The sequence below is a fragment of the Staurois parvus genome, unplaced genomic scaffold, assembly GCF_062004578.1.
Source record: "Staurois parvus isolate SC_StPar_1 unplaced genomic scaffold, SC_StPar_1.0 ptg000141l, whole genome shotgun sequence".
NCBI classification, from domain to species: Eukaryota; Metazoa; Chordata; class Amphibia; order Anura; family Ranidae; genus Staurois; species Staurois parvus.
Window position 1 is genome coordinate 2,496,306 of NW_028317937.1, and position 27,951 is coordinate 2,524,256.

General features: G+C 46.5%; 1 long non-coding RNA gene across 1 annotated transcript in view; it reads left to right on the forward strand.

Moving 5' to 3' along the window:
- Positions 1-206: 206 nt before the first annotated feature.
- Positions 207-27,951, forward strand: part of LOC149465191 (uncharacterized) — a 56,337-nt gene continuing 28,592 nt past the window's right edge. Inside the window, exon 1 of the long non-coding RNA XR_016312238.1 lies at positions 207-862. This is a non-coding gene — a long non-coding RNA (uncharacterized LOC149465191). The remainder of the gene's footprint in view (positions 863-27,951) is intronic.

Sequence of the window (27,951 nt, forward strand, 5' to 3'; positions counted from 1 at the left end):
GCTAGGGACAATTGCTACACTTCTACAAGTTCTGCTTGTACCAGAAAAAAATGGACTGACCATGTATTCCTGCAAGGAAACAGTACATTGTGAGCCCACACAATCCATTCCGGTTATGAGAGGGTTAACACAAGCAAGGGAACAGACCTGCAAAACAGTGCTGCTGGCATCATGACTAAGTGAGGGGGGAGGGAAACACCCTTAAGCCCGCCGAGTACCCCTAACACGTGGAGAGAGAGAAGCAAGATGGAGGATGGTGTGTAAGTGTACCCCATGTATTCTGTCATGACTGAATCGCAGGATATGGTCCTGGTGGACACGGGAGTGCATCTTGAGCACCAAGGGGGGTTCACCCTCAGGCTGGTTTAATGAATGGAAAGGGTGTGTTTGATGTGCCCTGGCTGCTGGAGACCCACTGCCATGGTCAGTTCTTGGATCAAGTGCGGGCACTGTAGGGAACAGTTAATGAGGCTGACAACTAGCTATCTGGCACCCGTTACCTAGAGTGAGGATTTGTAGTCAGGCCTGTGCACGGAACAGCCGATGAAAGAGTCCCGGGTGGCCAGAAAGTGCCAGGAAGGATTTCGAGAGCGGGGTTAAATCTCAGGACAGAGATTCCCCCATGAAGTTAAAATACACCTGTAGCAGGGTCAAGACTGAGGACAGAGATTCATGAAGTTCAAGTATGCCAACGGCAGGGCTGGAAGCCCATTGCCACTTACAGCTTGGTGGGAGACATTGCCGGTGCCCACAAGTGCTGCTCAGCAGGATCAAGCAAGTGTTCCAGAAAGGCCGGCTGTGTTCCTATACCCTGTCAGCCCCACTTGGAAGGAGCCAGACCATGATGACAGTTCATCTTTAGGTGAGCCAGCGGGGAGTGGCAGTGTTGGTGGAGTAGCTTGGGGATCACCCAGACTGCAGGCAGAGTTTGAGCTCCTGGAAGCAGACTGTGATGAGTGGTCCCCGGCTAGTGAGTCAGAAGAGTGGGACTGGGGAGATACTCCTGAAGAAGCAGAGTCCCTGGCAGGGCAGTCTGAAAGATCTGCCTCATCCAAAGCAACTGAGAGGGCAGCCAAGTGTCAGAAGCATCTAGTGCCCCTGATCCATCACAGCTGCTGGTCTCATTCCAGAATCTTGGTTTTGGCTATTGCGCGCTCTCCCTGTCTGTCCACCTGCAAGGTGATTGATGTGGCCAGTCTCTGGGTGGAGCCCAAACCTGATTGAAGCCAGCTAAGCCTACAGTGTCATGCTTGTGATAGCGCTGGTTACATGTGTCCAAGCCCCCTGTTTGTCTGCCCTGCTAGTTTGGATTCCTTTGTTGATGACCATGGATCGGATATCAACTATTCTCTGAACTCTGCCAGTCTACTAATTACAGATCTGGCTCTCCCTAACTTTGCCTGCCTTGTATCTGGACTGCCAACCGCTAGTACCTGTTTACTGTGCTCAATTCATGCCTGCCCAAGCATGTAGCCAGGCACTATATCATTGTGTATAAGTCCAGGGGCCTACTTGCCTTACGGGTGGAGAGCACAGAAGCTAGTTATAGTGTCTGACCACCTGTGTTAGGGGTAAGCGTGACATTATCACAAGCCTTTAACAAGAAAATGTATTCCGTTCGATGGACTCTAGTTTATTTGCTGAGGAGATTTGTATACCAATACGCCAAGCGCATGAACTGTTTGTGTGTGTAAATGCACCTCAAGCAGTAACGTAGGAACCAGAGCCCAAAAGTTAACTTACCTGACCGCTTTTCTGGTGACCCCCATATGTTTTCCAACTTTTAAAACCACTGTATACTGTACTTTACGCTTAAACCACACTCTTCTGGTTCTGAAACACAGTGGGTTGACCTGATTGTTAAATGGTTGCAGGGGGATCCCCAGTCTTGGGCTTTTAGTCTATCCACAGAAGACCCAGCCTGATGGTTAGCATTTTTTCAGGGCCCTGCGTTTACTCTATGATGATCCTGACTGTGCCCACTCAGCAGAAACTAACCTTAGGTCACTGTGTCAGGGTAAACGCACCACTGAACAATGCAGTTACACTGGTTTCCGCTGCTGAGCACCTGACTCAGGGTGGAATGACCCAGCTCTAAGAAGCCAGTTCAGGTTAAGCTTATTAGACTCCATCAAGGACTCCTTAGTACACTACCCTGAACCAAAGTCATTGAATCAAGCCATGGAAGTAGTGATCCTTTTAGACAGGCGTTTACGGAAAGGTTTACAGAGGTTTGTTCTCTTGCCCCCTTGCACTCTGCCTGTCAGTTCCCCATTAGCCCTTCCTATCCAGGAGGAGCCCATGCAAATTAGTACTACTCATTTATCCTTTGGGGAAAAGGCTAGAAGAGAATCCCAGGGTCTCTGCTTATACTGTGGCAACCATCGCCAGCTGCTCTAATAAGCTGGGAAATGCTAAAAGTCTAGTGCGGGCAAGGTCTGCTTCTTTAGATTATACAGTGCAAAGTTCCAATTTAGTTTGCCATGTTTTCTCATCACCTCTCAGCTTTCATAGATTCTGTGCTGCTAGCAATTTCATTGATAGTGACCTAGCACATCGTCTACAAATTCCCTTGACTAAGGTACACAAACCCTTTTCAATCTTAGCCGATAACTCTCTCTTGTCCATGGGCCTGGTCACCTTGTGCACTGTACCTATTACTCTGACCATTAGGGAATTTCACAGGGAGACAGTCACTTCTACTTGATAACATCTCCTGCTTACCCCTTATCTTAGGTTATCCTTAAACTTTATAACTTGTACATAGATTGGGCTACAGGAAAGATTAAGTCCTGGTCCCAGACCTGCCTCCAGAACTGCATTAAACCTGCTGACTTGTTACTTTTATATGACTTTGCTGGAGCAGAAGACACTGACCAGTTTACTGAATCCTTTACTGGCTACCTCTCCAACCAATTGCCACAGTCTAAATCTTTTCCTCCTAACCACTGGTATATTCTTAAACAGGAAACGCAGGTGCATATAATCATGCACCAAAAGGCCACTAGGAGGGTCAATACCTAACCTTTATTAGGATTTGAATAAATAGTAGGACTAGTGTGTGTTTTTTTTTACATACTCTTAGAGATGTGAATAATTTTTGGTGTTCATCCTCTCTCACTATTTGTTTTGTCCACATGGAGACTATATCTACTTTAGGAGAGGGTTTTCACATCTCTTTCATTTCTCAATGTGATTTGAACCTCTCCTCCATGGTACCTTAGACATGGACAAGACAAATTGTGAGATGTATTATCTCCCATTTGTCCTTTGGAGGATGTAAATGTTTTTTGGTCTTCATCCCAATAGTGTATAGAAAAGACACACAACAGTCCCACTATTTATTAAAATCCTAATAAAGGTTAGGTATTGACCCTCCTAGTGGCCTTCTGTTGCGTGGGTATACGTGGGTGGGTATACGCACCTTTGTTTCCTGTTTAGGAACATGTACTGTACATGCCATATTTTGGGAGTTTTGGAATTGTCAAATATAGTAGGCTTCAGATTAAGTAATATTTAAGATATATGGTATCTTACTCCCCAGAACAATTGATGGGGGCCCTTTCCCTTGACCTTTTGGACTCTATTTTAAATTCTAAGTCTAGGCTAAGTCTTGTGCTCTGCCCAATATACCCCCTGGAAAGCTGCTTGTTCCCCTCCACTTTAGGCTTAAAGTGCTTTCAGAGGCACATAATGCTAAGCACCTCGAGATTGCTAAAACAGTTTCTTTGGTTTGTCATGGACTTTGGTGGCCCTCTCTCCAAAAGGAATCCTGTTCCTATGTAAAAGCTTACAAAACCTGTGCTTAAGCCCTCAAAAGTCAAGCCAAGTAGATTACCTCTACTTTTGCCTGTCCTTAGATGCACAGCCAGGCTAACTTGTCCTCAAGTTCTGCTGCCTCTACATCAGCCGGTGCAGGTCCAGTCTGCCTTTGTTCTGACAGGTGGTGAAGTGAAGGGTTATGTGCAGGGGTGGACTGCCCGAGGTCCCAGGGTCAGTAGGGGGCCCCATAAGATGCCCCTGGTACCTTTTTCATAGGCTTTTTTGAGTTTGGGCAAGGACACAGGGGCCCCATGATCCCCCATTGCCCGGGGGCCCCATGAGTTTTCAGTCCGCCCCTGGTTATGTGTCCATGCAAAGCTGGGGACACGATCCTTCACTTCCCCTAGTACATGCACCACCTAGTGTACACAAAGCACATAGGCACACATGTAACCCTTTGATTGCCCTAGATGTTAACCCCTTCCCAACCAGTGTCATTAGTACAGTGATCCGTGCATATTCTAGCACTTATCACTCTATTGGTGTCCCTCTTTCCAACAAAGTGTTAGAGTAAAAATGTCCATCAAAATATCTCAGTTATATGTTTACTGCTGCTCGAGGTAGAGAGGCCCCCAGTCTCCAAGCACAACTCCTCCTGTAGGTGCTAGCCCTGCTCGTGTGCTGCATAGATGAGAACAAAGGAAGTCCAATCAGCTGCACTCCAAACAATCCACCTTATTGAACAAGGGTAAAACCAATACAGACAGTGGAAATACAGTGGGGGACTGGCAGGTAAACACATTTCATGCTAAAGACGGAGCTTATTACCACAAATACTGCAGTCCCGCCATAAGTCGCTGATCACCGCCATTACTAGTATAAAATAAATTCTAGTATATGTTCCATAGTTTGAAGATGCTATAACTTTTGCACAAGCCAATTAATCCCTTCCTGACCAGGCAATTTTTTGCTACGTGTCTTTCCTTAAACAAAATGCCAATACATGTAAATTAATTGGTTTATGTGACAGGTATAGCGTCTACAAATGGCGGTATATATACTGGAATTATTATTTATTTTTTATATTAGTAATGGCGGGGATCAGTGACTTATAGCAGGACTGTGGCAGGCATTCTGATGCTGGGGGGGGAACTGAATAACGGTCACTGAAATCCCCAGTGACACTAATACAGTGACCAGTGTGAATAAAAAGCACTGAAACTATACTAAGAAAGTTAGGTTTTCCGCGTAATTGCCAACATCCCTAATATCAGATTCATTTATGATAAACACTCCCCCTGGGATTAGAATTTTTTAGGCAATATAAGGACAAAGTTTTTATTAAAAAAAAGCAATTAACCACTTGACCTCCAGAGGATTTACTCCCCTTAATGACCAGGCCTCTTTTTGCTACTCGGCGCTGCACTAATTCAACTGATAATTGCACGGTCATGCAATGCTGCACCCAAACGAAATTTACGTCCTTTTTTTCACACAAATAGAGATTTCTTTCGGTGTAATTTGATCACCTGTGCACTTTTTATTTTTCACGCTATAAACAAAAAAAAGCCAAACATTTTGAAGAAAAACAATATTTTTTACTTTACTATATATTTTTTATAGCTGAAACTCAAAGTTGGTTATAAATTTAGGCCAAAATGTATTCTGCTCCATGTTTTTGGTAAAAAAAAATCCCAATAAGTGTATATTGATTGCTTTGTGTGGAAGTTATAGCGTCTACAAACTATGGTATAAATACTGCAATTTACGCCATTTTTCTGCTATACAGCGCTGTGCTAGTTTAACGGACAATTGCGCGGTCATGCAATACGGTACATAAATGAAATTTACATCCTTTTTTTCCCCACAAATTGAGCTTTCTTTTGGTGGTATTTGATTGCCTGTGCGGTTTTTAGTTTTTGCGCTATAAAAAAAAAAGTTTGACAATTTTGAGGAAAAAACAATATTTTGGACATTTTGCTATAAAACATGTCCAGTAAAAAAAAAAATGCAAAAATCAAATTTAGTCATAAATTTCTGCCAAAATGCATTCTGCGACATGTCTTTGCTAAAAAAAAAAAAACCAATACGTGTAAATTAATTTATTTACGTGAAAGTTATAGCGTTTACAAATGGCGGGAAAGATACTGGGATTTTTAGGGGTTTTTTTTTATACTTATAATGGCGGCGATCAGTGACTTATGGTGGGACTGCGGCGGACATTCTGACATTGGGGGGTACTGACTTGGGGTCACTGACATCCCCAAAAACACTAATACAGTGATCAGTGCAAAAAAAAAAAAACACTGACACTGTACTAATGGCACTGGGGAGGAAGGGGTTAACTTTATTTTGCAGGGAAGGGTTATCTGAGTGAGGGGAGTGTTTTACTAGGGGGCGGGGGTGTGTGCTGGATGGGACAAGGCTGATCGAGAGAGAGAAACTCTTCTTTCTCGATCAGCTCGTCCTCGAGCTGTCAGAGAAGTGACAGACAGCACAGCTACTGCAGCTGTGCTGTCTGTAACTGTTTGCCGCCGATCACCAGGAAACAGCCGGTAAAGACCGGCTGTGACCCGGCGACTGACATCCGCGGCGGTGATCGGCGGGACAGATAGGGGGCATGCGCGAGGCACGCCGCCGCCCTATCTGTTTACAAAACGCGTTTTAAAACGTGGTTTTGCCTGCCAGTGCCGCCCCACTCCCCGCTCAGACCAAAAAGAAGGCCGGCGCCCACAGATACGTCGGCATCGGCCTGCGCATGCCGGGCGCCACCAACAGTAACCCAGGATAATGAGGCCATCAATTTTAGGCCCTTTTTAGATGGCTTTGTGTCTGGGGGGAATGGAAAAATAATGAATATACCAACAATGGGTATTCTTCCTTCGCCAGGCCCAGGTATCACATATCTCATTGTTTTCTCCTGCATAATTTGGGGTGCTGTGTCACTCTGCCTCTGTTTGTATAATTCTTGTTAGGGGTTATATCGCCTTTTGACTAGAATATGTCTATTTTCTGACACATAAACATCTATATTTGTGCCTTTATATCCCTTTTTGTTCTGGTTTTGTCCCATTTCCTATTACGTTTTCCTAGCTGCGACATGGTTGCATGCATCCTTAACAGCAGCATTGTTATGCATACTCATGGTTGGCAGCAAATTGTTTTTTGGATTGTCTTCTTTTGTTTATGCTTGTTGTTACTAATGTGTACATATTTTCATTCACCATTAGGGATCCCCCTTATCCCCAGTTACTGCTGGTGGCGCCCACCATGTGCAGGCCAACATATCTGTGGGCACAGGCCTTGTTGCTAGTCTGAGCGGGGGGTTGCCCTTTTGGTTGCTTCGGTTGCGTCCACTGGGTGTCTCGTCCCTTTCTCAGACCTCCGTGTGCCAGTAGGCGTCTGACGTGTGACGCCATGCTGACATGTCGGTGGGCAGGGCTCCGCCTGCACGCTGTTCACCGAGGGGATCGCAAAAGGGTTTTATTTTTTCTTTATAGACCCTACGATTTACTTTTTTCAATTGTTTTCTATCCCTCTGCTGGCCCTCAGGCGATCCCAGCGTCTGTTTTCTAGGGTTTTTGGGGAAATCTCCTCATCCCTGCTTTCCAATCAGGGAGGGGTGTGGGATATGGTGATATATGGCCACATTGGTTCTGATAACCCTCTCCCACTCCGATGGTGCTGTATCTTAATATTTCAGCTGTATTGGTATTATGCGAGAAAAGTGTTTTTCTTTTTTTTCTTTTGTATAATGTAAAAAATGTATATTCTTAATTTTGCTACAGATCTTATCATATTGTATGCAGAGTTACCCCTGAAGAAGGAGCATTGCCTCCGAAACGCGTCCGGTACGCGATCAAGAGTCTCTGCTTGCATAAATACAATGTTGTACATCAGTTTCCTGTAATATTTGACTGATATGTGGAAATTATGTGTTATCTTTTAAATGTTATGTAATCAAGGTTATTTTTAATTCCTTTTTTAAGAAAAACTTTTTCCTTATATTGCCTAAGACTGTTCGTTTATCGGCAGATTTTTGATCTGAAAGAATAATCGGCCGATTTTCACACTGTTAGTGGGGCAATGGCATCGGCTGATTTTCAAGGTTCCTCCTCATTTCTTTTATTGGTCATGCTGGAAAATTTGTGAAAAACGGACGATTTTCGCAATCATTGGTGGCAACAGAGTGACCGATGTTTTGTTTTTCGGACAATAAACAAACTGTCTATGGCCTGCATAAGGCTGGATTCACACCACCACATCCTTTGTATTTGGCTTGTCTTTATGCATATTAAATGCACTTGAGATGATGTGCATTGACATCCATTTTTCTTATCCTAATTCATGTTGTAGTATTGTGACGCACTGCAGTGTGTTACACTGTGTTTAAATGTAGCTTGTTTAATTTTCACAGTACAATGAATTTTGGCCTGGTATTGGGCCTGGCATTGTATTGGTGCAGCCCAAAACATGTTGTGTAAATGGGCTCGAAGGAAAATGGAGGCTAAAATTTAGACAACTTGTAGTAGTTTTATAGAAGTCCTCTAGAGGTTGCTGTGCTCATACGAATTTGGCAAAATCCTTACAGAAAATTAAAAGCAGTGTCAGGTCTACTAGTAGTGAGAGAATCAGTATGCAAAACAGGTTAATCATCAGGCTACAACTTGTATTTATCTGAGTATTTGTATGCAGATTTTTCCAGTCCGCAGAGACATATTTAGCATAATGATCCATACATAGTTCATTCCTGAGCTCTGTGATTCTGCAGACCTATATGAAAATAATGAGGCTAAGCAAACATTTTACAAATCACAGATACAGATTTCTAAATGTTTGCATGAGCAGTACAGAAAAAAAAGGTAAAAAAATTAGCTATAGAAATTATGCCTATTTAGGATTACACAATGGTCAGCTAGGGGTTAAAGGAAAAAAATTTAAAGAAGCTCCACCAAAAAAAAAGATAAAAATAAATAGCCTGTATAAAGTTAACATAAACAAGCTACAATTTTCATCATCAATCCGGAGATTTCCCCCACAGTACTTTTTTCTGAAGCTAGATGTCCTCAGCTTGATGATTAGCATAATTTAAAGAGTAACTCCACTTTCGTGAAAAAAAAATATGCAAATAAATAATATAGCCTATACAATTGCAACAAAAATCTTGTTGTATTTGAATGTTATTAAAAATTACCGGCACCTTGTAATGCAATATGGCTATCTGGCTATCTATTCCTACTTGTGTGATTGGCTTACTGATCTTCCCAGAAATCTGCACTAAGATACAAGTCAAATTTTGGGCATCCTGTGCAATGAGGGCTGTCAAACTGGAGGCCCTCCAGCTGTTGCCAAAGGCAGAAGCATCATGTGACTTGTAATTTTGCAACAGCTGGGTGGCCATTAGTTTGACACCCCTGCTCTAAAGGAAAGCATGTCTAAAGGGATGCAGACCCTGCAGTTTTCCTCAGAGCACTGCAGGTGCAGCAGCTGATAGATAATTCCTCCCACTGACACCAATGACGGGGCACTGCTCCTCCCACTGACACCAATGACGGGGCACTGCTCCTCCCACTGACACCAATGACGGGGCACTGCTCCTCCCACTGACACCAATGACGGGGCACTGTTCCTCCCACTGACACCAATGACGGGGCACTATTCCTCCCACTGACTCTAATGATGGTGCACCATCATTAGTGTCTGTGTGTGAGGAATCGTGCCCCATCCTTGGTGTCAGTGGGAGGAATAGTGTCCCATCATTGGTGTCAGTGGGAGGAATAGTACTCCATCATTAGTGTCAGTAGAAGGAATAGTGCCCTATCATTGGTGTCAGTGGGAGGAATAGTGTCCCATCATTAGTGTCAGTGGGAGGAATAGTGTCCCATCATTAGTGTCAGTAGAAGGAATAGTGCCCCATCATTGGTGTCAGTGGGGGGAGGAATAGTGCCCCATCATTAGTGTCAGTGTGAGGAATAGTACTCCATCATTAGCGTCAGTGGGAGGAATAGTGCCCCATCATTAGTGTCAGTGGGAGGAATAGTGTCCCATCATTGGTGTCAGTGGGAGGAATCGTGCCCCATCATTGGTGTCAGTGGGAGGAATCGTGCCCCATCATTGGTGTCAGTGGGAGGAATCGTGCCCCATCATTGGCGTCAGTGGTAGGAATAGTGTCCCATCATTAGTGTCAAAGGCAGGAATAGTGTCCCATCACTGGTGTCAGTGGGAGGAATCGTGCCCCATCATTGGTGTCAGTGGGAGGAATCGTGCCCCATCATTGGTGTCAGTGGGAGGAATCGTGCCCCATCATTGGTGTCAGTGGGAGGAATCGTGCCCCATCATTGGTGTCAGTGGGAGGAATAGTGTCCCATCATTGGTGTCAGTGGGAGGAATAGTGTCCCATCATTGGTGTCAGTGGGAGGAATAGTGTCCCATCATTGGTGTCAGTGGGAGGAATAGTGTCCCATCATTGGTGTCAGTGGGAGGAATCGTGCCCCATCATTGGTGTCAGTGGGAGGAATCGTGCCCCATCATTGGTGTCAGTGGGAGGAATCGTGCCCCATCATTGGTGTCAGTGGGAGGAATAGTGCCCCATCATTGGTGTCAGTGGGAGGAATAGTGCCCCATCATTGGTGTCAGTGGGAGGAATAGTGCCCCATCATTGGTGTCAGTGGGAGGAATAGTGTCCCATCATTGGTGTCAGTGGGAGGAATAGTGTCCCATCATTGGTGTCAGTGGGAGGAATAGTGTCCCATCATTGGTGTCAGTGGGAGGAATCGTATTCCATCATTGGTGTCAGTGGGAAGAATTGTGCCCCATCGTTGGTGTCAGTGGGAAGAATTGTGCCCCATCGTTGGTGTCAGTGGGAGGAATAGTGCCCCATCATTGGTATCAGTGACACCAATGATGGGGCACTATTCCTCCCACTGAAACCAATGACACTTACCTTGCTGACCCCTGCTCCAGCCTAGGCTCCTTCCCTCTCCCATCCACAGTCAGCATAGCTGGTTACAGCAGCACCATCTGCACGGCACACTTACCGGTCAGATGTTTTCTTCACTTGCTCTGGAAGCTCCCGCACTCGATCTTTGCACTGCCGCTCAGCTCCTCCTCTACAAGCTCCGCCTTCTCGCAGGTGATTGGCCGCCTGTGTGCCTTTCCTGGGCCACAGTTCTGGCGCCCAATCACCGGTGAGGAGATGGAGCTTGCAGAGAGAGGTACAAGCTGCCATAGGCTGTCCAGTGATCCCGAGGGTGTGGCCAGATGGCAGGGGCAGCATGTCATCCCGCCCACACATTGCATCCAGGGAAATGAAGACACCGGACCTGCGGACCTCTCTACCCCTCCTCCAGCAGAGCCTCCTGGACTGGATCATCGTGGGACTGGGACACGGAGCCAGGTAAGACACAGCAGCCCGCTGCCCGCCCCTGTACTAAGTGTCCCTTCCGTTGGAAGGGGGGAGCAGCGGCACCGTGCCACCCCCCCCTAAAAAGTGCCGCCCTAGGCAAACGCCTTGTTTGCCTCGCGGCAAATACGCCCCCAGGGGCGGACTGACAACTCATGGGGCCCCCAGGCAATAGGGGATCATGGGCCCCCTGTGTCCTTGCCCAAACTCAAAAAAGCCTATGAAAAAGGTACCAGGGGCATCTCATGGGGCTCCCTACTGACCCCAGGCCCTCGGGCAGTGCCCGAGTTTCCAAATGGTCAGTCCAACCCTGTACACCCCTGTCCCAGCAGCTGGGGCCAGGTGGAAATGATTAGGGTGTCCAAATTATGACCCTCCAACTGTTGAAGTACTACAAATCTCATCATGCCTCTGCCTCTGGGTGTCTTGCCTGTGGATGTCAGAGTCTTGCAAGGCCTCATGGGACTTATAGTCCCTCAACACCTGCAGGTCCACAGTTTGGACACCCCTGGCTAACCTGCTGTCTGCTGGGAGACACCCGCTGGTGGTCACTGGAATTACAGCCTTCAGCCTATAGAACCAAAGCACCACCAGCAGGTAAACCAGGTTATGACAGTGTTAAAGTCACCAAGGATCACAGATGGTATTTTAGGGGAAAGCAAGTAGGATACCCAGGCACAGTAATCATCAAGGAAGTGTGATATCAGTCCAGGATGCTAATAAATCACAGCAATCCTCAGAGAAACTGGAGAAAAAAGACAAATGCAGTGAACCTGAAAAGAAGATGAGTGGAAAGGGAGGTGTAGGAAGAACGTGAAAGGTGCTCAGTTGGAATAGAAAGAATCCAACTCCTTTTTGTAAACTGCGTCTGGGTGAGTGAGTCTAGTGGATGGCACCATGGTAGCAGCAGGAGAGGCAGAATCAGATTCTTGAAGCCAGAAATCAGTAATGGTGTGTAGGTTAAAGGAATTGGAGATAAAAAAGGCATGGGTAGAGGTAAGCTTGTTACAGACAGAGCAGGCATTTCAGAGGGCAATTGAGAAGGGGAGCTGGTTTTAAGAAGCAGAGGGATAGAAATTAGAGTGAGTAGATTGTGGCTGTTGCTAGAGGAGGGAGGATGCTGGGTGTGAGGGTGACATTTAGATGTTGGTTAGCACCTAAATGTAACATGAATATTCAAAAGCAGCAACAGCTTTCACCTCTGAATGATCAGAGAAGAAATTATGAGAAAGTGACAGAAGCTGTGATAAACTGCTGTGTGGTTTGTGACTTTCCACGTTATAATTTCACTCAACAAAATCAGACAATGAAATCTTATGTCTTTGGCAACATATAAAAGTATCATGGTCAATACACTTGTCCCTCCAAAAGGAGATTGAGCACATGACAGAAAAAAATCATATATTGGAGGATGGTGGGTGAAGCGGTGGGGGAAGAAGGAGGTAAAAGAATATCCAGAAGAATGGAGAGGCCAAAACACAGCACATCCCCCTACATCAGTGAGAAATTGCTATTATCAATGGAAGGTATAAAAAAATTGTCACTTTGAATGTATAAGATATAATTGGTAGAATGCTGAAAATAAACTCATATGGACTAGAAAAGCAAAATATTTTATATTGTATCTCTATCACAGAAGAGGATTAGGTCCATTTGATATCCTGAGTCACACAGCCATTCTGATTTGGGGGAGTATCAGTTTTGAGCCATTGACAAGCTATAAGGACACATTTAATTTTAAATAATGTCAACCAGCTCTTTGGATGTGACCCCTTAATTCACCACAGCTGCTGTACCAAGTGCTATACTAATTGAATCAGCATCTATATATACACACTCTGTTATACAGCACTATTGGTTATTGTTTAAACATGCAATAAACAAGCATATTCTCTGCAATGTTCATATACTCAAATAAAAATAAACATGATTCAATAAAGTATCCTTTGTGCTTCAATAAAGTCTCTCTGTGCATATAAAGTATCCACGTGCTTCCAATTATGTACAGTATAATACACAATGCCTTCAAACTTATTAAAATGTCCATGCTCAAAAAAGTGCTTAATTTCCAACATTCAGTGCCTGTGTTCCCTAAATCCTCCACCATAAATATAGAACACTCACCAGATTTATATGACTACCTATCACAGATGAGTCATACAGTGCTTAGTATCATGGATAACCACCATCAGCCTTCTCCTTCTTGGGCCAGCTGCACTCTTTCCTTTTAAATGTCTCACACAATGTCAGGAATGGACTCAGCACTGGTAGTGGGACTCATCTGCCATGTGGGCTGCAGTACCAGGGCTGACCAGCGGGTGCTCTCAGCAGCCAGAAGCTCACTCCTGCAGCCAGCCAACACCTGGGGCTGATTGCAGGAGGTGTATTTAAGGAATGACCAGGCCTGTGATCAGGGCCTTGGTGTATGTTTCCCATGAGCCCCTGTACCTGGTATCCTGTGTTCCTGCTGATCTGCCTAGTTGCTGACCCTGCTTTGATCATGACCTCTGCTGACTGTCTCCTGTTGAACCCCTGGCTTGCCTGACCATCCTTCTGCCTGATTCTCTGTACTGCGCTGCCCGTGAGTTACTGAACCCGGCTTGTGACCCTGGCTATTCTCTGCCTGCTCCTCCGGTACCTCACTGCCCGCACGTTGCTGACCTGGCCTGCCTGATGCTACCCAGATGATCCATCCATCATCCCAGACTTCCCAGGGCGCGGAGTCTTAGACTCCGCGCCCTGGGAAATCCTGGTCTGTGAGTCGCTAGAGATCCCGCCGGGCGGTGCCTGACAGTACCTTACGGCCCGCCTGACCATTCCACCTCTCCAGTCCTGACTATGCCTGTGTTCCTGAAGCCTGCTACTTCCCTGTGTCAGTCCACACATTTCTGGTCATACCCGGATCACTAACAGAACACCATCTTGGCTTGTTGTTTGTGGAGGATTCATCCTAAGGAGGTTGAGTACTTGTCTCTGCTAGTCTTGGAATACAGAGTATACGGCTATCAGATTCTGAAGAAGTATGCCAGGGATCAGCTGCTAGAGTGCATGCGGGTTGCTCATTCACTAGTGGATCAGGGCATGGAGTTTTCTGAGGTACAACCATTGATTCAGGTTTGTGCTGAGTTGGCTCTGTCCAGTACCCCTGAAAGCAGGGATGACTTTTTTCCACTATTTAGTACAGATCAAGTGGAATCACTGTTATGGTTGTTGGAGGATGATTCAGATTGCTTCCATAAGCATTATGCAGCTTGTCCATCACATGTGCTTCGGGATTGCATAAACGTAGTGCAGTCTTTGGTCAGACAGGCTATGTGTAAGTTGAGCTTCGTTCAACCTGTATTACAGACATGGTCAGACTTGTTACACCCAGCCTCAGTCAGTTTGCAAAAACCCAGTCCTGCTTCTAACCTATTTCTTCAAAGCTCTATTCCTGCATTCCCGACCGCACCTCCAGTTACAGCCCAGTATACCCTGCTATCAGCCACATGTCAGTACCCTGTTCCCACTCGCTGCACCTATCCTGCCTTTAACCCTGTAAAGAAGCCCTCTGTAGCAACTGTTCCCTCCCTTGTTCCATCCCCCAGCTCTTCTCTGTCTTCAGCTGCTCTATCCGTTTACAGACCTGCGTCTATTTACAGTGCTCCAGTAACTAAAACCAGGAAGAAGCGAAAATTCTTTCCAACCAGTACCATCCTACCAGTATCCAAACCGGTCAGCCTGCCGTCTTGAGAACCCGCCTTCCGCTGTTGTGCCAGATGACCCGTTGTCCGCTGTTGTGCCAGATGACCCGTTGTCCGCTGTTGTGCCAGATGACCCGTTGTCCGCTGTTGTGCCAGATGACCCGTTGTCCGCTGTTGTGCCAGATGACTCGTTACCCGCTGTTGTGCCAGATGACGCGTTGCCGCTGTTGTGCCAGATGACTCGGTGCCCGCTGTTGAGCTTGGTGACCCGGTGCCCGCTGTCGTGCCAGATGACTCAGTGCCCACTGTTGAGCTTGGTGACCCGGTGCCCGCTGTTCTGCCAGATGACTCGGTGCCCGCTGTCGAGCTTGGTGACCCAGTGCCCGCGGTTCTGATAGATGACTCGGTGCCCGCTGTCGTGCCAGATGACTCGGTGCCCGCTGTCGAGCTTGGTGACTCGGTGCCCGCTGTCGTGCCAGATGACTCGGTGCCCGCTGTCGTGCCAGATGACTCGGTGCCCGCTGTCGTGCCAGATGACTCGGTGCCCGCTGTCGTGCCAGATGACTCGGTGCCCGCTGTCGTGCCAGATGACTCAGTGCCCGCTGTTGAGCTTGGTGACCCGGTGCCCGCTGTTCTGCCAGATGACTCGGTGCCCGCTGTCGAGCTTGGTGACCCGGTGCCCGCGGTTCTGATAGATGACTCGGTGCCCGCTGTCGTGCCAGATGACTCGGTGCCCGCTGTCGAGCTTGGTGACCCGGTGCCCACGGTTCTGCTAGATGGCTCGGTGCCCGCTGATGTTCCTGATGACTTGGTGCCCGCTGACTTGCCGGGTGACTCGGTGCCGGATGACTCGGTGCCCGCTGTCGTGCCGGGTGACTCGGTGCCCGCTGTCGTGCTTGGTGACCCGGTGCCCGCTGTTCTGCCAGAAGGCTCGGTGCCCGCTGTTGTGCCAGATGACTCGGTGCCCGCTGTCGTGCCTCTGCCCGCTGCCCAGCCTGATGTGCCGCTGCCCAGCCCGACGTGCCTCTGCCCAATGCGCAGCCCGACGTGCCTCTGCCCGCTGCTTAGCCCGACGTGCCTCTGTCCGCTGCACAGCCTGATGTGCCAGCCCCTGATGTCCAGCTAAACTGGCCAATAACTGATTCCCAGCCTGCTCCTGGAAATCCTGTGTCCAGCGACCTGCCTTCCTGGGTTCCCCTACCTAAAGAGAAGTCTGCCAGCAGGAAACCCAGCCAGTCGGTTGACTCCGGCAGTAAGATATCCAGCCAGTTACCTGACCCGGCCGGTGGAACATTTTGCCCACTAAGGACTGTTTGGAGCGTCCTGAGGCCGCTCCTTGAGGGGGGGGTACTGTCAGGAATGGACTCGGTGGTGGGACTCACCTGCCGTGTGGGCTGCAGTACCAGGGCTGACCAGAGGGTGCTCTCAGCAGCCAGAAGCTTACTCCCGCAGTCAGCCAACACCTGGGGCTGATTGCAGGAGGTGTATTTAAGGAATGACCAGGCCTGTGATCTGGGCCTTGGTGTATGTTTCCCATGAGCCCCCGTACCTGGTATCCTGTGTTCCTGCTTATCTGCCTAGTTGCTGACCCTGCTTTGATCCTGACCTCTGCTGACCATCTCCTGTTGAACCGCTCTGCCCGTGAGTTACTGAACCCGGCTTGTGACCCTGACTATTTTCTGCCTGCTCCTCCGGTACCTCACTGCCAACACCTTGCTGACCTGGCCTGCCTGACTACGCCTGACGCTACCCAGACGATCCATCCATCCTGCACTACTGTCCAAACCTGCCAGCCCCTTCACATCAGGCTTTCCCCTGGTACATACCCTCGGCGGACCCCTCTACCACAGTTGGGTGCACTCGGGCTGCGACCTGGTCTCAGTCCTGCGCCAAGTCCATCCCCACCATCAGGGGCTCTGGTGAAAAGGCAGACTGGGGCTTAGACTCCGCGTCCTGGGGAATCCTGGTCTGTGGGTCTCTAGAGATCCCGCCTCGCGGTGCCTGACAGTACCTTATGGCCCGCCTGACCATTCCACCTCTCCAGCCCTGACTACGCCTGTGTTCCTGAAGCCTGCTACTTCCCTGTGTCAGTCCACACATTTCCGGTCATACCCGGATCACTAACACACAACTTGTAGGGAGAGATGGAGGGATACTACCATAGTGTGAAATCTTTAACTACATGCCGCCCAGCCACTGTACATATACGGCGGCAGGGCGCTACTCGCAGGCAAAATCACGTTTTAAAACAAATAGGGGGGCGCGCGCGAGGCGCGCTGCCGCCCTACCTGTCACCGCTGCAGATGTCAGTCGCCGGGTCACAGCCGCTCCTTAGCGGCTATGTCCCGGCAATCGGCGGCAAACAGTGACAGACAGCACAGCTGCAGTAGCTGTGCTGTCTGTCACTTCCCTGTCAGCTCGAGGATGAGCTGATCGAGAAAGAACAGTTTCTCTTTCTCGATCAGCCTTGTCCCATCCAGTACACACACCCCCGCCCCCTAGTAAAACACCCCCCTCACTCCTATAACCCTTCCCTTCAAAATAAAGTTAACCCCTTCCTCCCCATTGCCATTAGTACAGTGTCAGTTTTTATTTTTGCACTGATCACTGTATTAGTGTTTTTGGGGATGTCAGTGACCCCAAATCAGTACCCCGCCCAATGTCAGAATGTCCGCCGCGGTCCCGCCATAAGTCGCTGGTCGCTGCCATAAGTCCCTGATCACCGCCATTATTAGTATAAAAAAAACCCCTAAAAATCCCAGTATCTTTCCCGCCATTTGTAAACGCTATAATTTTCACGTAAACCAATTAATTTACACGTATTGGGTTTTTTTTTTTAGCAAAGACATGTTGCAGAATGCATTTTGGCAGAAATTTATGACTAAATTTGATTTTTGCATTTTTTTTTTTACTGGACATGTTTTATAGCAAAAAGTCCAAAATATTGTTTTTTTTTCCTCCAAAATTGTCAGCCTTTTTTTTTTTATAGCGCAAAAAATAAAAACTGCATAGGCAATGAAATACCACCGAAAGAAAGCTCAATTTGTGGGGAAAAAAAAGGATGTAAATTTCATTTATGTACCATATTGCATGACCGCGCAATTGTCCGTTAAACTAGCGCAGCGCTGTATAGCAGAAAAATGGCGGAAATTGCAGTATTTATACCATAGTTTGTAGACGCTATAACTTCCACACAAAGCAATCAATATACACTTACTGGGATTTTTTTTACCAAAAACATGTAGCAGAATATATTTTTGCCTAAATTTATAACTAACTTTGAGTTTACTATATATTTTTTATAGCTGATAGTAAAAAATATCGTTTTTCTTCAAAATTATTGGTCTTTTTTTGTTTATAGCGTGAAAAATAAAAAGTGCACAGGTGATCAAATTACACCGAAAGAAAGCATTATTTGTGTGAAAAAAAGGACGTAAATTCTGTTTGGGTGCAGCATTGCATGACCGTGCAATTATCAGTTGAATTAGTGCAGCGCCGAGTAGCAAAAAGAGGCCTGGTCATTAAGGGGGGTAAATCCTCTGGAGCTCAAGTGGTTAAAACCTTTCATTTATTAAAAACCACTTCCACAATGCCCACTCACATTGTTAGGTATATACCCTTGCACCAGGATAAAAACACGTTCCATCATAAGCATAGAGATAACATGGATCTGGTTCTAGGCTCTCTCACTGCCACTGTATTAACCACTTCCCGCGTCGCTCTGTGGGATGATGTTCCTTCCTGCTATGCCCTGACAGGGCGTTTCATCTTCCTGACGTTCTCAAGAGGCATAGCTATATTGAGGAATACTCAAATAAAAATTAAACACGATTCAACAAAGCTATATGAGCATTGCAGAGAATTTGCTTGTTTATTGCATGTGTTTAAACAAAAACCAATAGCGCTGTATAAAAGATAAAGTATGACACATGCTCAGACAAAACAGTGGTGAAGTATGCTTGATTTGTTTGTAAGAGTCGGGCATCATGGATAGGAGCATTTTTGAGGTATGTTAGGTACGTTGTTGTCTGTCAGCTTTCAGAAAATTAAAAAAAAAATTGTCCCAAAAAGGATGTTATTGAAGGGTACATTGCCTAGATGTGCAGAGGCATCTTAAGCAAGTGTCAGGGTCAGAAAGGTCAATCTTATGGGGGACCGTGGAGTGCTCTGAATAAGAGGGATAATTTATGAGTGAGATTTAATATCTTCTTCCAATTCAGTTCTTTGGGAGCATAAATAAGCTCTCTATCCTAGTTAGTTACCATTTGTTTCCAAATGTGTTGGTAGTACCATAGATCAATGACAGGAATAATGTACCTGGGTTTCAGAGCATCTCATTTGGAAGAGTTCATATATAAAGCTAAAAACGTTATATCACCATAGGAAAAAACACTCAGAACAACACAATTAAAATCAATTCAGAAACAATAGGTTCCAAACATAAAGAAACAAATGGGGGGGGAAATTATTAAAACTGGAGCATTCAAAATCTGGTGTAGCTCTGCATGAAAACCAATCAGCTTCCAGGTTTTATTGTTAAAGCTTAATTATTATTATACAGGATTTATATAGCGCCAACAGTTTGCTCAGTGCTTTACATTATGGTGGGAGACAGTACAGTAACAATACAGTTCAATACAAGAGGGATTTGAGGGCCCTGCTCCTTGGAGCTTACAATCTAGGAGGGAGGGGTTAATGTTACAGTAGGTCAGGGGCGGACTGACAACTCATGGGGCCCCCGGGCAATAGGGGATCATGGGGCCCCTGTGTCCTTGCCCAAACTCAAAAAAGCCTATGAAAAAGGTACCAGGGTCATCTCATGGGGCCCCCTACTGACCCCGGGCCCTCGGGCAGTGCCCGAGTTTCCAAATGGTCAGTCCGCCCCTGCAGTAGGTAGTCACTGTGGGGGATGGAGTGGTTGGAAGAGTAGAGGTTTCCAGTATTAGCAAAGGGCAGGATAGGCTTCCCTGAAGAGAAAGGTTTTCAGTGATCGCCTAAAAGTCGACAGAGTAGGCGATAGTCTGATAGATTGGCGTAGGGCGTTCCAGAGGATGGGGGAAGCCCTGGAGAAGTCCTGGAGATGAGCATGGGAGGAGGAGACAAGGGAGCTAGAAAGTAGGAGGTCTTGCAAGGAGCGGAGAGTACGGTTTGGGTGATAAATAGAGACAAGATCGGTTATGTAATTTGGGGCAGTGTTATGAACGGCTTTATATGTCAGTGTTAGTGTTTTGAATTTTATTTGTTGGGCAACTGGGAGCCAGTGGAGGGATTGGCAGAGAGGGGTGGCAGATACAGAACGGTTAGTAAGGTGGATGAGTCTGGCAGCAGCATTCATGGGGCTAGAAGGACAGATGGGAGTCTAAGATTACACCTAGTACCCTGGCATGAGGGGAGGGACTGATGATTGTGTTATCGATCTTGATGGTGAAGTCAGTGGCGGTGGCACGGGCTGGGGGGAATACTAAGAGCTCAGTTTTGGAAAGATTGAGTTTGAGGAAGTGGAGTGACATCCAACCCAATATGTCACTTAGTAGGCTAGTGATGCGAGTGGAGACTGAAGGGGTGAGGTGAGGGGTAGACACATTTGAGTGTCATCAGTATAGAGATGGTAATTGAAGCTGTGGGAGTTTATCAATTGACCAAGGGAGGAGGTGTAGATGGAGAAGAGAAGGGGTCCAAGGACAGAACCTTGAGGGACCCCTACAGAGAGATGGAATGAGGAGGAGGTGGCAGTGTTATAGGTAACACTGAAGGAGCACTGCTATAGATAGGAGGAGAACCAGGAGAGAGCGGAGTCTCTGAAGCCAAGAGTGTTGTTTTTTTTTGAGGAGGGGATGGTCAACCGTATCAAAAGCCGCGGAGAGGTCAAGTAGTAGGAGTATTGAATAGTGGCCATTGGTTTTAGCTGTTAGTAGATCATTAGTGAATTTTAGTAGGGCAGTTTCAGTGGAGTGTAGAGGGCGAAAGCCAGACTGTAAAGGGTCGAGAAGGTTCTTGTCGGTGAGGTGGGAGCTCAGACGATTGTAGACGAAGCGTTCTAGGAGTTTAGAGGTAAATGGCAGCAGGGAGATTAGGTTGTTCAGGTTGGTGGGGTCCAGGGAGGGTTTTAGGGTTTTTTAAGTATGAGAGTGATGTGCGCATGCTTTAGAGGGGAGGGGAAGGCACCAGTAGAGTGGGAAAGATTTAAGATGTGAGTGAGGGAGCATAGGATGGAAGAGGAAGGTGACCGAAGGAGTTGTGAGGGGACAGGGTCCAGGGGGCAGGTGTTGAGGCGAGCTTCTGAGAAAACCTTAGTGACCTCTTCGGTAGTAGCGAGGTCAAAAGAGGAAAGTGTTGAGGGAGGTTTAGTATGAGGAATGCTAAGTGGGGTGGATGTCTGTGTAGTGGCGATGTCCCTACGAATTGCGTCAATCTTGTTTTTGAAGTGGTTTGCAATCTCGTGGGCAGTGAGTGAGATACTAGGTGGCGGTGGAGGCGGAGAAAGAAGAGAGTTAAAAGTAGAGAAGAGCCGACGAGGACTGGAAGAGAAGGTATTAATGAGTGACAAAGTAGGCTTGTTTAGCAGTGTGAAGGGAGGAAGTGTATGTTAAGAAGGCAAATTTATATCGCTTGAACGCTTGGTGGGATTTGGTTTTACGCCATGATCGCTCCAGCGCACGAATGTGTCGTTTGAGATTTCTGGTGTGGTCAGTCTGCCAAGATTGTAGCGGTCGGGGCCTGATGCTTTGTGTTGTTAGGGGAGCAAGCGAGTCTAAAGCGGATGAAAGCGAATTGTTGTAGACAGCAGTGGCCAGGGCAGGGCAGGGGAGGGCAGGGGATTGATACTGTCATAGAGTTGGTCAGTTGCAGAGTGGAAGGGAGCCGGGTTCAAGTTTTGGAGATTTCTGCTGGTAATGGTTTGCTGTTTGGTGGGATAGGTGTTAGAGGACAAGCAGACTGTGAAGGTGATGAGATTGTGATCAGAGAGGGGAAAGGGGGTGTTTGTGAGGTTGTAGGGAGTACAATGAATTGTACAAGTTCGAAGCTGATTGGCTACCATGCACAGCTGCACCAGATTCTGAGTGCTCCAATTTTAGGAAACCTCCCCCATAATGTCTCTTTAAGGGTGAAGAGCCTCAGTGTCACTGTATTAACAAATCAGGACCTACACATCTCCAGATTCCTGTTGGCAGGAAATGGAGGCATGATAGTTAGATAAGACCATTGTCTCTTGTAGCTCCTTTGCTGTTACTAGAGTAGGTTAATTTAGTTTTGCTTCCCTGTAGGCATAGAATCATGGGTTAGTTTTGTTTAGAAGGCTGTGTAGTGCTTCAAAGAATGTAGCTCTGTTATCTAATCACTGTCTTCTGGAACGTTCTAGAATATATTGGGTGGAGGGACAGGGGCTGCAGTCTGAATATAATTATGGAGTTTCCACCAATGCCTGGAGAGGCAGAGCTGAGAAGGCAGGGAAACAACCCATAAATACTCAGAAGCCTGGATGTCTGGGAGTAGAATCCAGGGTCCAGTAGTCTAGAGGGACCCCTGTGCTCAGGGGCACTGCCCCTGTGGCAGTCAGAAGAGAGCAGGAGGAGTGCGACAGAGGAAGTTCCAGGACAGCACTCAGCCACAGTCTCCCTTAGGTTTAGCTGGGGGGGCTTAAAGCCTAGAGCCAGAAGCAGCCTGTGCAGCAGCTTTCTGGATTCAAGGAGCTACTTCAAGGGATTGAATGAGTACATACTAGCCATCACATGCAACAGAGAGGACAATGTAGTGCAGTTCTGTACAGTTCTGGGACCAAGGGGGCAGCTTAATGCCATGCAATACAGCTAAGGGATGCATCTGCAACTTTACCTTTTGGAACTTTTGTTAGTCATTTGTGCTGAGCTGCACCATGACTCCCACAAGTGTGCAGCTCAGTTTGGAGTCTGCTAATAGTAGTCAGAGACCTTAGCAGGTCCTCAACTCTTCATCTGAAGTTTCTTCAGCATGGGCATTCCATGTAACCCATGTACCCTGTAGTCAGGGCTAGAGAGGTAATTGAGATGTTTGAGATGTGCACCATCAAAGTCAGCATGACTTTTATCTCAGACCATTTTAATAATGTCATTTGACATGGAATTAGTGTACCCTGCAAATAACATCACAGGGTTTAGAGGGATTCAAATTCTGAGGGCCTAGAGCACTGTGTGCTCTGTCAATGAGGATCTCAGCAGTTGATAAATGTCTCAGTTAAGAATTGAATATGCCTTGCAAGTTGGGCAACAGGCCAGTAGCCACTGGCAGACCCTATATTCTAATAAAATTACAACAATTCCTGTTCTCTAGGCCATCAATGGCTGAGATAACATGGTCAGTTTACAATCAGTAGTCTTAGATTGTTGTATTTGGGTTTCACTAGTGGTCTGCAACTGTGAATACTAGCTTTCCAGGACAGCGACCCTTGCTGTGTATCAGAAAGATCCTATACAGTTTTATAAGAAGATTCCAGACATTCAACATACATTTTTATGTCCTCTCTTGTGGGTAAGGATTGTACATATGCCTCCAGATCCCAATCAGCCATGTTGATGCATGTTTCTCTGACACATGGAAGGGCTGTAGTTCCCAGATCACCTGGACCTGAGAAGGCACCAGAGGTGTCTGAGGTCACATTCACCATCTCGCCAGTGTGCTGTGGTACAGTGGCGGGAGACTGAAAGAAGCATTATATACTGTAGCAGGATATCCAAAAATGGTACCCAAGTTTTGGTTTTCCCCATTTTGAGTTGAGGAGTGGATTTAGGTGAAGATAATCCATTCGATAACAGCTCTCAGCCTGGAAAAATAGAATTTTGTGTACTTTGTTTACAACCCCTGGCAAAAAGTATGGAATCACCACTCTTGGAAAATTAAAATCACAGACATGCCTCAAAACTATTTTCCCTTAACATTCCAACTAGAGATGAGCGAATCGAAGTATCCGAAGTGGAATTCGAGTCGAATATCGGAAAAATTTGTGCCGAATCCGAAAAATAGCCTAATTCGGACGCGCGAATCGAAATTTTTCAGAAAATGGCGGCTGACATGTGCGGCGACGGAGCGGGGATGTCTGGGAAGGCGCGCAGACAAGGCGCGCTGACCCATAATGCATTCCTCAACTACATGTGATCGCATCAGCCAATCAGCAGCCAGCCAGCCAGCACTGTGTAATGGTCGAGCTATAAATAGCGGCCATTTTGGAATTCTTCATTTGCCTGCAGTTATTGAACAGAGGCAGACCGCTCTGTACTAGGGACAGGGACAGAGTTAGGGCCACAGAAACGATAATTGGGGACAGAGAAAAGTTACTTAGGGACAGAGAACCATTACTCAGGGACACAGACTTGTTAATGAGGGCCACAGAATCGTTATTTAGGGACAAAGAAACGCTAGTTAGGGCCACAGAATTCATACTCAGGGACAGACAGAATTGTTACTCAGTGCCAGAGAATTGTTACTTAGGGCCACAGAAACGTTATTAGGGCCACAGAATTTTTACTCAGGGACAGACAGAATTGTTACTGAGTGCCAGAGAATTGTTACTCAGGGACAGACAGAATTGTTACTGAGTGCCAGAGAATTGTTACTTAGGGCCACAGAAACTTTAATTAGGGCCACAGAATTTTTACTCAGGGACAGACAGAATTGTTACTGAGTGCCAGAGAATTGTTACTCAGGGACAGACAGAATTGTTACTGAGTGCCAGAGAATTGTTACTTAGGGCCACAGAAACTTTACTTAGGGCCACAGAATTTTTACTCAGGGACAGACAGAATTGTTACTGAGTGCCAGAGAATTGTTACTCAGGGACAGACAGAATTGTTACTGAGTGCCAGAGAATTGTTACTTAGGGCCACAGAAACTTTACTTAGGGCCACAGAATTGTTACTCGCACAGACACAGAATTGTTACTCGCACAGACACAGAATTGTTACTGAAGGCCACAGAACTGTTACTTAGGGCCACAGAATTGTTACTCGCACAGACACAGAATTGTTACTCGCACAGACACAGAACTGTTACTGAGGGCCACAGAACTGTTACTTAGGGCCACAGAATTGTTACTCGCACAGACACAGAATTGTTACTCAGGGCCACAGAACTGTTACTTAGGGACAAAGAAACGCTAGTTAGGGCCACAGAATTCATACTCAGGGACAGACAGAATTGTTACGGAGTGCCAGAGAATTGTTACTCAGGGCCACAGAAACTTTACTTAGGGCCACAGAATTTTTACTCAGGGACAGACAGAATTGTTACTGAGTGCCAGAGAATTGTTACTCAGGGACAGACAGAATTGTTACGGAGTGCCAGAGAATTGTTACTCAGGGCCACAGAAACTTTACTTAGGGCCACAGAATTTTTACTCAGGGACAGACAGAATTGTTACTGAGTGCCAGAGAATTGTTACTCAGGGACAGACAGAATTGTTACTGAGTGCCAGAGAATTGTTACTTAGGGCCACAGAAACTTTACTTAGGGCCACAGAATTGTTACTCGCACAGACACAGAATTGTTACTCGCACAGACACAGAACTGTTACTGAGGGCCACAGAAACTTTACTTAGGGCCACAGAATTGTTACTCGCACAGACACAGAATTGTTACTCGCACAGACACAGAACTGTTACTGAGGGCCACAGAACTGTTACTTAGGGCCACAGAATTGTTACTCGCACAGACACAGAATTGTTACTCAGGGCCACAGAACTGTTACTTAGGGACAAAGAAACGCTAGTTAGGGCCACAGAATTCATACTCAGGGACAGACAGAATTGTTACGGAGTGCCAGAGAATTGTTACTCAGGGCCACAGAAACTTTACTTAGGGCCACAGAATTTTTACTCAGGGACAGACAGAATTGTTACTGAGTGCCAGAGAATTGTTACTCAGGGACAGACAGAATTGTTACGGAGTGCCAGAGAATTGTTACTCAGGGCCACAGAAACTTTACTTAGGGCCACAGAATTTTTACTCAGGGACAGACAGAATTGTTACTGAGTGCCAGAGAATTGTTACTCAGGGACAGACAGAATTGTTACGGAGTGCCAGAGAATTGTTACTCAGGGACAGACAGAATTGTTACTGAGTGCCAGAGAATTGTTACTTAGGGCCACAGAAACTTTAATTAGGGCCACAGAATTTTTACTCAGGGACAGACAGAATTGTTACTGAGTGCCAGAGAATTGTTACTCAGGGACAGACAGAATTGTTACGGAGTGCCAGAGAATTGTTACTCAGGGACAGACAGAATTGTTACGGAGTGCCAGAGAATTGTTACTCACGGCCACAGAAACTTTACTTAGGGCCACAGAATTTTTACTCAGGGACAGACAGAATTGTTACTGAGTGCCAGAAAATTGTTACTCAGGGACAGACAGAATTGTTACTGAGTGCCAGATAATTGTTACTTAGGGCCACAGAAACGTTATTAGGGCCACAGAATTGTTACTCAGGGACAGACAGAATTGTTACTGAGTGCCAGAGAATTGTTACTTAGGGCCACAGAAACTTTAGTTAGGGCCACAGAATTGTTACTCAGGGACAGACACAGAATTGTTACTGAGGGCCACAGAACTGTTACTTAGGGCCACAGAATTGTTACTCACACAGACACAGAATTGTTACTCGCACAGACACAGAATTGTTACTGAGGACCACAGAACTGTTACTTAGGGCCACAGAATTGTTACTCGCACAGACACAGAATTGTTACACAGGGACACAGAACTGTTACTGAGGGCCACAGAACCGTTACTTAGGGCCACAGAATTGTTACTCGCACAGACACAGAATTGTTACTCGCACAGACACAGAATTGTTACTCGCACAGACACAGAATTGTTACTGAGGGCCACAGAACTGTTACTTGGGGCCACAGAAACGTTAATCAGGGACACAGAATTGTTACTGAGGGCCACAGAACTGTTACTTAGGGCCACAGAATTGTTACTCGCACAGACACAGAATTGTTACACAGGGACACAGAACTGTTACTGAGGGCCACAGAACCGTTACTTAGGGCCACAGAATTGTTACTCGCACAGACACAGAATTGTTACTCGCACAGACACAGAATTGTTACTCGCACAGACACAGAATTGTTACTCAGGGACACAGAACTGTTACTGAGGGCCACAGAACTGTTACTTAGGGCCACAGAATTGTTACTCGCACAGACACAGAATTCTTACTCGCACAGACACAGAATTGTTACTCAGGGAAACAGAACTGTTACTGAGGGCCACAGAACTGTTACTTAGGGCCACAGAATTGTTTCTCGCACAGACACAGAATTGTTACTCGCACAGACACAGAATTGTTACTGAGGGCCACAGAACTGTTACTTGGGGCCACAGAAACGTTAATCAGGGACACAGAATTGTTACTGAGGGCCACAGAACTGTTACTTAGGGCCACAGAATTGTTACTCGCACAGACACAGAATTGTTACTCGCACAGACACAGAATTGTTACTGAGGGCCACAGAACTGTTACTTGGGGCCACAGAAACGTTAATCAGGGACACAGAATTGTTACTGATGGCCACAGAACTGTTACTTAGGGCCACAGAATTGTTACTCGCACAGACACAGAATTGTTACTCGCACAGACACAGAATTGTTACTGAGGGCCACAGAACTGTTACTTGGGGCCACAGAAACGTTAATCAGGGACACAGAATTGTTACTGAGGGCCACAGAACTGTTACTTAGGGCCACAGAATTGTTACTCGCACAGACACAGAATTGTTACTGAGGGCCACAGAACTGTTACTTGGGGCCACAGAAACGTTAATCAGGGACACAGAATTGTTACTGAGGGCCACAGAACTGTTACTTAGGGCCACAGAATTGTTACTCGCACAGACACAGAATTGTTACACAGGGACACAGAACTGTTACTGAGGGCCACAGAACCGTTACTTAGGGCCACAGAATTGTTACTCGCACAGACACAGAATTGTTACTCGCACAGACACAGAATTGTTACTCAGGGACACAGAACTGTTACTGAGGGCCACAGAACTGTTACTTAGGGCCACAGAATTGTTACTCGCACAGACACAGAATTCTTACTCGCACAGACACAGAATTGTTACTC